The 12,967-nt window shown below is 39.4% G+C and overlaps 1 long non-coding RNA gene across 3 annotated transcripts in view; it reads left to right on the plus strand.

Moving 5' to 3' along the window:
- The window catches only part of LOC148388312 (uncharacterized), a 28,271-nt gene that overhangs the window by 4,995 nt on the left and 10,309 nt on the right, over window positions 1-12,967 (plus strand). For 2 of the 3 annotated variants that reach the window (XR_015862022.1, XR_015862021.1), the window contains exons 4-5: window positions 1,970-2,060; window positions 9,422-9,510. This is a non-coding gene — a long non-coding RNA (uncharacterized LOC148388312). Of the gene's footprint in view, window positions 1-1,969; window positions 2,061-9,421; window positions 9,511-10,500; window positions 11,519-12,967 lie in introns of those variants that run through there. The other variant, XR_015862023.1, reaches the window with a different exon arrangement.

Consider the following 12,967-nt stretch of genomic DNA (forward strand, 5'->3'; position numbering starts at 1 on the left):
TATCCTTTAACCCCATCATTCACATTCATTATACAAGCTAGGTGATTTGGATACAGCAAGGCCACAATCAGTTTCAGACACCAGGTGAGTGTGCGGTCATTCATGACAAGGGTGCACTTATACAAGAAACACACACACACAAACACACACACACCTGACTATAAAACCTCTTCTCTATCCACATTGCTGTTTGTCTAAGTGGATCCTGGGTGATTGTGTATGTATGTTGTCGACTGCTCTTGTCTTCTGCCAGACACACACACACACACACTCACAACAACAACTGAGGTCAGTGTGCGGTTGGCTGTAACAGTCTGGTAGGTGAAAAAGTGTCCGAGAAGGATTGGACTGATTTGCTTTCTCTGCCTGTGACACAATTACTGGTGACTGGTCCAATAGTGTCTGTGTTGGCTGAGCGGTCATTTGTGACAGACACATTGTGTCCCCTCTGGCTGACCCTTCGCACTAACACACACCTATACATAAATAGTACACGACTAACACCCACACACTAAAATATGCTCAATGTACTGTCCCATCCGCTTTTAATCCAGCGCCTTTTTTACACATGGGCTGCATCATTTGTTATCATGCTAATGAGATAGAGAAAACATTGATTTAACAAAATAATGTCAACTTTATTCATTTGTGTTTTCCAGAGTCTATACTCATTTTTATTGGCTGCATTGAAAGTAAAGAAAATCCAGAAAATTACTGCTATATAAGTAACAGGCGATTATTTTTCATAAAGAATATATTTAAGCTACTGGCAACATATAATTTCACATACCTCAATATGTGACCATTTCAAAGGCAAATTAATTTATTACCCAACCTCAAAAGTGTTTTCCATTGATTTGCACGAAAAAAAATCTAAATAAAAAAAAAAAGTCTAATGACAGCATACCCTTTCCTTAAAATGTACATACCTGTAATTAAAGAAATCCTGCTGTTATGACTATTAAAGCATAGCATATTAAAAGTGGAGAACATTAATCTGGACAATACGGTTTGGAAAATATTCTGCATATTTATGATACTTTAAGTCACATATTTTAGAAAAGGTTTAACCTCCCGTCTTCCCCCGGTGTTGACCAATTTCCAGAGGTGAACACCTCTAATCAATGTGTTGCCATTCATTTAGATCTACTATTGTGCTGTGTCATGCAGAGAATGGCTAATAAAGCCTAATTGCTGCGCAGAGATCCATAAAACCAGGCAGGTGAAGAGGCACAGAGGGCTTACTTTATGGGTTGAGAAGACAACGGTGTTGGGGTGCTCATTGTTCCTCCATGATAAATCTCTACCCCTGTGTGTATATGTTTACCGAGCTCTCTCAAAATGCCTAAAGGTATCATTTTGGATGAAATGCTGTTTGAGATGTGTTTAGGCTTTAGTGGATGATGTGCCATTCACTTGTTCATCATGAGTGTAGGGGTGCATAGGGTGGTGGTGCTAGTAAGAACTAATGGAGGGTAGACATAGATCCCAAACATTTACTATTCCATAACGCTTGGTCACTGAGAGAATAGGTCACTGAGAGAATTGTTCCTCTAATTCAATGGTATATGATTCCGGTTGTCAAGAAGCACTGTCACCGCATAATTAATTAAATTTTCAAGTTGCAAAAAATGTGAAGCATCAAACAATGAAGATACCAAAATGAATAGTTAATAAGGAATTACTGTATTTCCTTATTTTCTTTTCAACACCAGAAGGGTAAAGAAGTGAGGGTTATCTGTTGATGCTTGAGCAATCAACAGAAAGATTTCAAGTGAGGTAAGCAAACTACCAATCCCCAGTTGAAGTATTCTAATCATAGTTCTTTTTTAAATTCCAGCAAGAAAATTGCCACAAAAGATGTAACTGTGTTTTCTGTGTAAAACGTTACTTTCAATACTTTTTTTTTATTATTGCAGTATCACAACTTTGACATTGATGACTTCACAAACTGTCTTTGTACATTCAGGCCACCTGAAATGAATTGCACTCTTTCTCTGAAGAACCCACGTTGGGAAAAAAAAAAAATCTACAGTCATCTGGCACAAGGGATGGAGAAAGTAAGTTCACCAATGAGTTGACAACTAGAAGTTTTTACATAAGAAGAGTTGAGATGGGAGTTTATTTGATCTGGAACGAGTCCTTCCTGCATTGAATAATTTAGATATCCAGGCAGTCAGTCAGTCGGCGGGGCGGCTTTTGGGCTGCCATAAAAATTCAGTAATTCAGCCAACCAGTCAATCATTGAATGGGACAACAAGGAATGGTTAGAGAAGGTGGTTTTACCTTCATTTCAATTCTTCACGCTTTCTGTTTCACATATAAAACATTCATTTGAAAAGCAATATATAGCTTTGATATACAAAGTTCATTATTTAGCATTATACTAATTGCATTTTTTGATGAGTTCCACCAATACTTTATCCTTTATGAATACATAGAATGATATATGGAGTTGTCTACCTGCTATATTTTCAAATTATTGGTAGGTTACATAAAACTGAGTCTATCCAGTAGATTAAAAAACAGTCCAAACATCCTTCTGTATATTTTCAGAGCAGTAGATGCAGACGTGAGCACCTGCTGTGTATGTTCGAGAGACAAGAACCAGATCATGTCTAGAACATCACACGTACTGTACAGAGATGATATGGTGCGTCGGTCAAATATGTACATAATATGTCTTTGGACCACCCATATGCCTTAATTTTTTGGCTGGGATGGTCTACGTGCGAGTTGGTTTTGTGGCATGTCGGGTGAGCAGAAGAGCGGCGACGTTGTTACACCTGTGAACTCCGTCACGACAAACCTCAAGCTCTCTGACACGAGGCAGGAGGTATAATCGTCCAGGGTGAAAATGACTCCCAGCTGTTCCTCCTTCAGGCCCACAGTGCCAAATTTTACACGTGTGGTTCATGCAGTAAGTAAATAAACATCCAGTACGAAATCCAGATATGTATAAATGTTTGAGAGTATTCTCTCTTTGGCGTCTATACGGACATTCCTGTCAATGCCTGCTTGCAAGTACTTAGCAGGAATTTTCATAGCTTAATTTTAAAGGAACAATCCGACTAAAGTGCCTTACAAACAGGATGTGTGGTTTTATATACGAGTTGCCCTCTATTGATTTCCAAGCAGATATAAACGACTCTTCAACCTCGTCTCGGTGGCAGTGGGACTTGGGGTGGTAGGAACGTTTTAAGGCATTTTAGTTGGTGTTGGAGTCACATCTGTCACACGATTTGAATATGGCTCCAAGATTCCCACTTATAGGGAAACTAATTGTTTTGGAGGAAAGATCAGCGAGAGCAACGAAATAGAGCAAAAGAGAAAAAAAAGAGAGTAGCGGTGAGAAGTGATCTGTCAGCCGGTCCAATTTATCATGATGACAAAATGGGTGCCTTCAACGTATTTCCGCTGATATGCCAAAACATCCTATTGTAAGCAAGTTTTAAGCTGACACCTAAGTCGCGAGGGTGTCTTTGTGATAACTTCTACTTTTTGTAATAACTACAAAAATACAGCAAAATGAAGACAAACCTTGAAGAAGAAAATGAAGAAGACAAATCTATAACTGCTGCTCAAACAGAGTGCTAGGATAATTCTTATGGTCATGATTATCTTGATCACAATAATGGTGACATGAGGTATTTTTCTCATATTTGAAGGTATGACCCACAAAGCTTACATCAGTTCAAGATCCTGTAGGCTATTATGTTGGCCATTTGTCATTAACAGTTTTTTTTTTTTTTTTTAAATTGAGCAGTGCACCTCACGTTCTGAGGTTGTGTGTGGCTATTAAAAATTGGCAGGAAGTGTGCCACAGTGAGGACCTCCAAAGCGGTCAGGTCAAGTCGGCCAGAAGGCTGACAGCTTTGTCCTCCTGAGAAAAGGGTGAGCCAGCTTTGGTTTGGCAAAGACCATATACATGCTAAATTGTGGGAATGCCATATGGTGTAATATAGAGCGAATGAGAGAAATGTGCATAAATGCAAACCTTGTGCAAATACAAAAGCCATGCTGTCACTCAGTGTTGCCTTTCAACACGCAGACACCTCGTAGATTATTTCCTACATACTCAAAAGTACTTTACTTGAATCATGCTAAGGTTCTTGCATTTCTGAACATGTGTCTTGGCACTTATTTTTCCTATCAAAACCAAGAAAAAGAAAAAAAACAGCGTGTCAAAGTTTTAATTCTCAGGAATGCTTCATAGACTGAGTTCTGTTTGGCCACCCACGAAAGAAACTTTCTGTAATAAGTCGTCACTATACTTTGCTATTAAAACACCACCATGACGGTTTTACAAACATCGCGTGTCTGTTGTTTTGAAGAACCGGCAAAGAAGCATCTGAATCTAATTTTGTTCCATACTGCATTCGCACACGCTGTGTGACGACTGATTCGCTGAAGGCCTGTCAATACAAAGTGTGTGCATTAGACAAAAAGAACCCCCACCCAACTCCATTCCCCAATAGGCAGCAACATAAAGAGGTGGTGGCGGCGGTGGTGTGAGGAGATAGATCATAGTAAGAGCCAATAATAAATGGATCATGCTTCTATGTTTTTAAAGCCAGTGGCAGCTGTATTGAATGGGAAACCTTGTGTGGGGGAGAAAATAGAGGTTTATTGATCAGGGATGGCGTGTCGAGTGGACTCGGGAGTGTGGGTGGAGTGGGGGGGGGGGCAGTGTTGGGGCTTTGAGGCCTGTTGACCTCCAGAAAAATAATGTTCTCACTGAGTTTTCTATGTCTTTGATAGCACCCCGCCCCCTACTTTCACCCGTCGACACACACTTCACAACACCCAGCCTTTCTGCTGCCCTGCACTTTCTCAACATTTGTAGCGTCTTTTTTAATACATGGGTGTGTAATGAAGTAGTGTTTCAGCAGCAACCGCCAGTTTCAAGTGTTTGTTTGTTTTAAAGGTGAGGGCCCATGTGATTATACTTGAACCCTTTCATTGTTATGTTTCTTGTGGGAAATTAGGAGTGCTGAAAATGTCTGCTGTGTGTGTGGAAAAAGGGCAAAATGATCGAGTTACCTGACCACTGCCACCTCTCATGCTTCCATTGGCCTTTCCATATTTTACTGAATTATAAAATATATTAATTATAAAATGAGTCTTGTGCAATGTTTTGCTTTGGTTGTCCCCTTAGGGATGAGTGCCTATGGTATTGACTGACAATGTGTTGTGTAGATTTTCCCAACAATTTCCTTATTTCTCAATGAACGGTGCTTTCATTTTGATGACAAAATCCAAGCTAGCCTATATGCATAAGTGTTTGGCTTATCATTTTGTCCCCTGATATACTAACCCTTCGACATAGTTTCCTCACTCTGATATCCATTGCATATGTAAAAAAACATGTTCAAAGCGTGACTGTAAAGGGCAATTCTTGCACTGCTTATTACCGTTTCACCAGCTGTAAGTAGATACCCACATTGTGTTTATGTGCAAACTTCATTCATCCCTTGGCTGCAGTATCTGACCAAGTGGGGAAGATAAACTACATTCAAGTATATGTTAACAAGATATAATTGAAATGTTAGGCGCCACTCTCCTTCTCAAACATTTGACATACTGATGGTGTGGTGGTAATTTGATTTGAGGAAACTTTGTACATATTTATTTTCTCAGTTGCCCTCGCCAAGCTCAAATTCCGAAAAGGATTTTCTCCCATTTGTTTCTCCTGTCTTTGCCTGGTTTTATTTTTCATTCCTTTCTTCCCTCTTGCTCGCTCCAAAAAGCCCACTCGCATGCAGACAGGATCACCAACCAATTTAAACAGCGAGGTTTTCGGCAGCCAAACGTCGGCCAACAGGAGTGCTGCGGTCTCTGCACTACTTTGTCTGTGGTCACACAATTAAGGACTTAGGTGTGGTGATAGGAAGAATGTGGGAATCGGATCCTGGCAGCCCACACCCTACAAACTCACCGTTTCTTTCTTCAGCTTCACCACTAACTTCCTAGAGTCATTTGCTCTTGTTCTTCAGCTCGCCTATTTGGCCCCCGTGTGCTTTTGGCCCGGCAATCTTTTCCTCTCTTCACCCCCTTCACCTTCTTTTTCCTTCTTCTTCTCAAAGTGTTTTTTGTTCTTGTCTTTCCTTTCGCGTCCTTTCCTTTCCTTTCGTGTCCCCCCATCAGCCCTCACATCCACATCCACACAAACGTGTGTGTGTGTGTGTGTGTGTGTGTGTGTGTGTATGTATGTACGTATGTATGTATGTATGCATATATATGTGTTCAGTATATATATATATATATATATATATATATATATATATATATATATATATATATATATATATATATATATATATACACATACACACACACACACACACACATACACACACCTGTAACTTCAAGGCTAGCTGGAGTTGAACTGCACTTTTCAATTCATCATTTGCCATTTGCCCTGCAGAAGCAATTTAAGAAAATACCTAGCATAGACCTCACAAACAGCTTTGCCATCCCACAGCAAGATCATGTTGGCTTTTGACCCATAAACTTTCCTCATTATCCCCCAGACTGTCACCAACTTATGATCCATACTCTATGAAGGACTGCCATTTATCAGCTCCAATTAAATCAATTATCATCTCTGGGATCAGGTTTTGACAAATCACTGCAGTCGATGAGCAGGTGGTCTCAGGCCATTGGGGCGTTCGGACAGGCAAAATGAGACAGGGGACAGATAGAGTCATCCTTCATGCTAAGTGGGATGGTCCTGACGCCAAGTGAGATAGACCCCAGGATGTAATGGGCCTTTTTGCCTTGACTTTCTCTGGCCTCAACAAGAGAAGCGGTCCTGGGTCAATCAGGACCTGAATAGTTTTGATCCAAAATGAAATCGCTTGCCATTTCAAAATTACAAAATGATTAATAGGGCAAATTTATAAAATGCACTTTCATTTCTCATGCCACAAATTCAATTTGTTTGTGTTAAAATAACACCTAAATGGCATATTTGTGATTTGGCCCCTATGTGTGGAGATGGTGGACTATCAACCCTTAAACAATGTGGTTCTTCAATCATCTTTGCAATCTTTTGGAAGGAGTCATTAGGGTCAACAGACAAAGTCAAGTCTCGTGCTGTAGCAAGGGAATCACAGGATGGCAAAGTGCTAGGTCATACAATAACGATGTCAAATAAAAAATTACTAAATGATCAGACGATGTTTATTTGACATTATGTTATTATGCCGACACTTTTAGCATTCATTTATTAACTTGACTTCTTATGCATCTCTCAATCCCATATGCTTGTTTAACCTAAGTGGCATTTGCCTTCATGGCTTGGAAATAATATTTAGATGTTATCTGTTAATCTACTCATCTACTTTATCAGAGCCACAGGAGCAAAAATATGGATAAACAACCATTCACACGTGAATTTATACATGTACAGACGATCTGGTTTCCAGTTGACCTAGTGAGCATGATTTAATGTTGGAGCAAACCATTTTACGGTTTGAAAAACATTGGCACGAAAGGTTTCAGTCAATATCCTATTACATTTAGGCAATCTGAACGTATTAAATACAATTTCAGGAATTAAAGACTTATTACCAATTTTCTTCAGCCATCACTTTATGGTTATGGCATGCTCCCATGTTACAAAGACACCTGTTCAAACAGACCCGAATATGCTGTAGTTTCCCATGACTTGTACAATTAATTATGGTCTCCCTCAAACATGTTAAGAGTAAGTTTTATTGATTTGATTAGCTTCTAATGCCTAGTGTAATAGTATCAAATCCTATTAGAGAAGAATGGTTGCAAAGTAAAAAATAGGTGACTGTGGCTTAATCTGAGTGCGACATAGGAGGAACAAGAAGCGGAAGAAGGAAATAAAAGGGAGCGAGTGAGACTGTGGTGGATAGCGGGCTCAAACTGCTGCTGCCTCAGCAGCAAGCGGGCCGGTCTAGCCTGAGGTGGTGTGTTTTCCTCAGGAAATATCTGAACAGGCTTGTGGGTCAAGAAAAACGAGCCCAGCCTGGTGCTTCTTATAGCTGGGAGCTGTAGGACTTGTGATGAGGACTTTTAAAAAAAAAAACTTCTCTCCTAATTATGAGATAGATCAACCCTCATGGCAGGCTTTGGCATGTCATCATGTGTTTATTGTGTGTGCTAAGTGAAAGACATAAATCAGGCAAGTTCAGTATTAACATGTAAAACACATTTCCCTGTTTAGATTCAAGCCAGTAAAACATCTGCTTATGTTTTGATGTTTTGCTGTAACCATGATGTTGGAGACATTCTGAACATTCGGCCATTTTGGGCCAAAACGCACATGTGAAGTAAATATTTTTATATTTATAAACCAGCACACACTCAGTAATTAAATTAATTTGATTCCTCAGTCTTCTGATTTTTGACGGGCCTATCCAAAGTAATTATGTTTTATTTACATTATATGCCTGTTGAATTTGCACATAGATACAAAACAGAAAAAAACCATCTCTGTATTTGGAAAATAACACTTCAAGCAAATACATTCAAAAATTTGGGCCACAGTTTCAGTACATGTAGAAAAGACGTGTAAAAAATGACGTTTGTGCCGTTGTGGGTGCGAACACTGAAGCAGAAATAGTCTAGCTGGACTCGATGCAGAGAATTAAACCGCACAAAGCATATTTAGAAAGAACTGCAAGTAGACCATTATTTTGTACCGTTAAACATTGTTAAAATAGTTTTTTCTAGTTTTTGGTCCCCATGAAAGACAAAACAAACAATATATCATCAGTTAAAGGTAGCTAAGGTAAAATGTGTTTTTCACGCAGGTAAGTGAAGAACTTTGTTGCGCTACTCGAACAATATAACCAGACAGACAATAGGAAATTATTCGGAATACTGGCAAGAGGAAATGGTCTGTTGATATGGTTCAAACTATTAGCCTCCACAGGGACTTTAATGTAGGTTTGCACTTCAAGTGTTTCTCTATATATATGCTTCTCTCAGGAAACATATACAGATTTATCCAATCATGTTATAAAAATACATTCATTTAGACAATAGGGGGTGGAAGTTGCTCATTTAGGTTGGACAGGAAGCTGGCTCTTCATGACCAACAAGGGACCGGATTATTCAAAACAAATGTTTATTACTTAGGAACTGGATCTGGTTTCTTGAAAGAGACATTTTTTTGTCCCACGTGTCTTTGATCAAAGCAGCAACTGCTTTTTTTAAGCATTTGTTTTCTTCATATGTTGTGCATACGTATATTGAAGATGTGTGTATTTCTCGATTATGTGTCTCTGTATGTATATGTAAATAATTCTAACAGTTCCTAACATTTTCACCAAACGGATCTTGTTGTGTGCATTTCTAACATGAGTCTGTGTGACTCTGCATACGTCAACGTGGACAAGATAAAATAATGCTTTCAATACGATTTGCATGTTCTTCCGCTCAGGTTCCTCCTGGCTATCTCAGGAAGAGATTAAAAACCCAGACCAGGACTTGATCGATGCGCTGCTCTGTTTAAAAGGAAGCAACAAGTGTGTGAGTATGCAGGGTGTGAGGAGGGAAAGGGGGATGGGTCAGTTATTTTGGAAATGTCCTGACGGAAATGTGGCCTAGCCCACAGAGGATGCAGATAATGTTGTCAAGTGCACAAGCACGCAAATGCTCACTTTACATTCACATGGGTTATCAATAACATATACAAACGCGTCACATTCAGTGTGAACTTTATTATTATTATTATTATTATTACTCCCGCGCCACCAGAATCACCAACAGCTTCAGTCTCCAGGCTGTTAGGATCCTGAACTCTCTTCCCCCATCTGCGTAGCGTCCTGTACTTTTGCGCTATATTCTGACTGTCTGCTGTATGCACACTTGCTCCATTTTTGCTCCTCTTATTTATTGTGTTATTTGTTTATTTATTATTTATTCATCACTCTTATTTATTCATTGTTTGTGCCTTCTTGTTTTTATTTTTTTGTGTTGTTTAATTGTATGTATATTGTGTACTATGTCTTGTCACCGTGGGATAGTGGGAACGTAATTTCGATTTCTTTGAGACTTTGACTTTGATTATTATCATCATTATTATTATCAGCATCTTCAATTGAGAAAAGGCCGACAACTCGTCTAGTGAAAATGAACTCTATATCCCTTGCGCGAGAAAATGAGTGTTGTTAAAAACACAGACAGAGAATGAGTAATTCGGGGAGACCTGAGAGATGCAACTCCAGGGTCAATGCACATGGAGGGGGCCCTGTACACTCACTCCACTCACCCGTACTTTTAAGTTGGTCTGGGGAATTGGGTATGAGGACTCCAGTCAAAGTCCATACAGTATTCTCATCCACTTGTACCAAAAATGCTGCAAGAAAATGAAGCAATAATTAAGGTATTTCATGTTACTCCGCCCTTGTGTACTTTTTACTGGTCTTGACATGAGGGATCATCAATCTCTGCAAGAAAAGTCACAGTCAGGAGAGGTTTTTTTTTTCCCCTAAATATACTCTTGGTTTCACTTTTCAGGAGTTAAAGGTCTTCACGTGTGGTCTCACCTAAAAGAGAAGAGTTAATATCACAGCTGGAAGGTGGTGAACTCAGTGGTTAAGTGCCAAAGCAGAATCCCCCCCCCCCCCCCCCCCCCCTTTCACACAGACATGAACAAGCACACACACGCACACGGCTTGCAAACGGAATCTGTATATTTCACTTAATGACACATTTCCATTCACAGCAAATGAGGAGACATGTTCACATTCATCTTGTATTTCCAAAAAAGCCACGGAGAACTTTCAGCTTGTAGGCAAACCTCCATCAGCCAGCATCTCTTTCTTCTTATCCAACATCACCATCATAAGTTCTGGTCAAACCACAATATTATGTCAAGGTGGTTAGTTACACAGCTAGGTCTCCTCCCACAGTCACTTGACCATAATAGGGGAAGAGGCTTGTCCAACATGTTTCCCATTTTAAAAAGTTAGGTTTCCCCCTCGCCTTTTTGAATACCACCCAAGGGTGAAGTGTCTTCCAAGGCAAATGTGGATGTGATGTCATAAGAAAGAAAGTGGAGTGGTTGCCCCGAACACAACATATTAAAAGAAAAGTAATCAGTAGTAGGAATTAGCATAATTTGAAAAATCCAAATTCTTTAACAGTTAATTACAAATGAGTCCCCCGAGATTACTTTGAGGTAATTTGAGCAGATATTTTTTTTGCTTGACCACCATTGGTGGGAAATCAAGGTTTTCAAACTTTACGCAATTTATCTCAGTACATTACAAAGCATTGTTAAAAACATAATTGACCAGCACACCACAGTTTACAATGTGGTGATAGGCTTTTTACATTCGGATAAAGCAAGTCAATTAATTCATAAATACTTTAGCATGCTTACAGTAAGGTGACGGGAAGATGGCTATTGATTGATCTCTCTAACATAGCAACAACCGTCTTCCTCCGACTGGGGAGCCTTAATAAAGCAGGAGCTTATCTTAACCAAGAATAATGCCACTAGAAAACATTTAGAAATTATTGTCTTCCTCTGTTAAGTGGACAATAAACACACATCAAAATATCATTCATAGTGGTGAACATTTTATTTCAGCGACCAGTATTATTTATTCAATACATTTTGAAAGAAGGAATCCGTTTCTGTAGTTTGTTGGTGATAACGCTCTATGTGCTGCTGTTTGGGCCACTGAGAAGAAAAATGTGAAACAGCAAAATAAAATGACCTCATCTTTACAGTACCAAGATGGTCACCCCAATGGTGACCCAAACATATCGAGTATCACGCAAGTCAGCACTTCACAAAAGTAATTTCCCCCCATCAGCCACAAACAAGAAGTGATAATGCAGAATCGGTGAAAAAATCCCCAAAAGTATCAGAAAAAGCATTTTATCATCATTTTTGTCTCTGTGTAAGAAAACAAGCACAATATTTCATAGCTGCTTGACAGTAAAACTGGTTATTGAATTGTTTATTGCTCAGCAAGCCCTTCCATAGAGACCACTTTCCTATCAGGAACGTCTGTGCTCATCAGGCTATTATACCTACTTAAGGGGGGTGAATTACCGGCAACCCATCAGCTAAGCAACGTCTGAATAGAATAAAATATGAATGCACTTTGCAGCCGATTTTATACCTCTTAAAAACCCATGCAGATAAATGACTGCGTGCAACACTTCTAAGGCCAACTAATGTTGGAAATATTGAGCTAAGTAATTGAGGTGGTTTCATCAATAAGCTCCGGAAAGATAGATCATTACAGCGAAATGTGATTAACACCTAAATTGAAGGGTAGCGTGGAGAGGCATACAGATTAATGGACGGAAATGAATAAAGTAAATCATGCACACACTGGTAGAATGTGGCCTAGTAAAAAATGACAAGCAAATTCAATTGAGATAGTTGCACTAACAGTACGGGAAGATTTGTGACAGGAAGGAAAAGATGTGAGCGGCAAAAATCTACATAAATAAATAAATAAATAAATAAATAAATAAATAAATAAATAAATAAATGTGTATATTTTAGATTACGAAGAATAGGTTAATTTTGTATCCTGTTTGTGTGTCATGTTTTAAACTGTACACAATCATTCTTTAAAAAGTAAAACTGTGTCAGATCAGTACAAAAATATAAGTAGGCCTCAATGACAATTTGCGTGTGGGTACATGTGTGAGCGCACATGTATGTGCGGACATGTGGGGTCCATTTGTTCTCGTTTGGGCCCCTAGAGTAATCAGTCCGTCAACAGTGGTGGTGTACGGCTAATTTCCCCACCCCTCCTATCTCCCTCTGCCGTACCCAAGACGGATGCTTTGGGTAATAAGGCTAATCAATACACTTCCTCACAGAGCCACCCGCTGCCACCCTGTCCCAGGACGCCATCATACATTTGTCACCAGGAATGTCCCCTTTCTTATCAGGCATCACCATCTTGTTTATATGCGCTTGCTGCTGCTACACATTGTATGGCATGTTAACACA

Source organism: Syngnathus floridae, chromosome 13, assembly GCF_059516105.1.
Source record: "Syngnathus floridae isolate MCC-2025c chromosome 13, RoL_Sflo_1.0, whole genome shotgun sequence".
Taxonomy (NCBI): Eukaryota; Metazoa; Chordata; class Actinopteri; order Syngnathiformes; family Syngnathidae; genus Syngnathus; species Syngnathus floridae.